Below are 301 nucleotides of genomic sequence, written 5' to 3'. Positions count from 1 at the left end.
AATTTCTCCATGAAGTCACGGAGACTTTGGTCGCTGGCGTGAGTGAGGTTCCACAAATCTGACACGGTCGCTTCCTGGTTGGTGAACATGATATAGTTCTAAGGAAAGCCGTCGAGAGGTCGTGAAAACAGTCGACGGAGTTCTCTCTGACGCCGGTGAACCAAGTAAGGGCCGGTCCTTCTAGGGTTTCGACGAAGAGTTGGCAAAAGCCGGCGTCTTTGTCTTCGTCGGTCAGGTTTGCGCGTTGCATCGCTATGTTGAAAGACGTGACGTGAGTAGAAGGGTCAGAGAGACCTTTGAA

At 51.5% G+C, this 301-nt stretch overlaps 1 pseudogene; it reads right to left on the bottom strand.

The window, feature by feature from the left end:
- Positions 1-301, bottom strand: part of LOC106302414 — a 9,405-nt pseudogene that overhangs the window by 1,151 nt on the left and 7,953 nt on the right.

Source organism: Brassica oleracea, chromosome C7, assembly GCF_000695525.1.
Source record: "Brassica oleracea var. oleracea cultivar TO1000 chromosome C7, BOL, whole genome shotgun sequence".
Taxonomy (NCBI): domain Eukaryota; kingdom Viridiplantae; phylum Streptophyta; class Magnoliopsida; order Brassicales; family Brassicaceae; genus Brassica; species Brassica oleracea.
This window is presented reverse-complemented; position numbering and strand designations above follow the sequence as displayed.